The 452-nt window shown below is 59.1% G+C and overlaps 1 pseudogene; it reads left to right on the top strand.

The window, feature by feature from the left end:
• LOC119354889 overlaps window positions 1–452 on the top strand; it is a 6,183-nt pseudogene that overhangs the window by 2,485 nt on the left and 3,246 nt on the right.

The following is a 452-nucleotide window of genomic DNA, read 5'->3' as shown; positions in this document are numbered from 1 at the left end:
GTTGTGCTGGACGACTCGGTGCAGGTTTGCCTGGTGAACACCGGCGCCGGGACGCCGTTCATCTCCTCGCTGGCCCTCAGGCCCCTAGAGAACACGCTGTATCGGCAGGTGAACGCGACGCAGGGGCTTGTCCTGATCGACAGGCGCAACATGGGCGACACGGGCAACTTCGCCATTAGGTACACAACACATATTGGTAGGTGCATACAACTGATTGTTCCATTTGGTCCTGACGTGTTCTGTGGTCAGGTACCCGGACGACCCATACGATCGGGCTTGGTTACCATGGAGCAACCCGAAGCTGTGGCTGGACATCTCAACCAAGGAGAAGGTCCAAGAGAATATCGGCGGCCTCCGCCTCCACGCTCCGTCTGCCGTGTTGCAGACTGCCGTCACGGCGCTCAACGACTCTGAGTCCAAGACCGTTGAGTTGTCGTGGAAGACGGAGCTGG

This window comes from Triticum dicoccoides, chromosome 1A, assembly GCF_002162155.2.
Source record: "Triticum dicoccoides isolate Atlit2015 ecotype Zavitan chromosome 1A, WEW_v2.0, whole genome shotgun sequence".
NCBI classification, from domain to species: domain Eukaryota; kingdom Viridiplantae; phylum Streptophyta; class Magnoliopsida; order Poales; family Poaceae; genus Triticum; species Triticum dicoccoides.
This window is presented reverse-complemented; position numbering and strand designations above follow the sequence as displayed.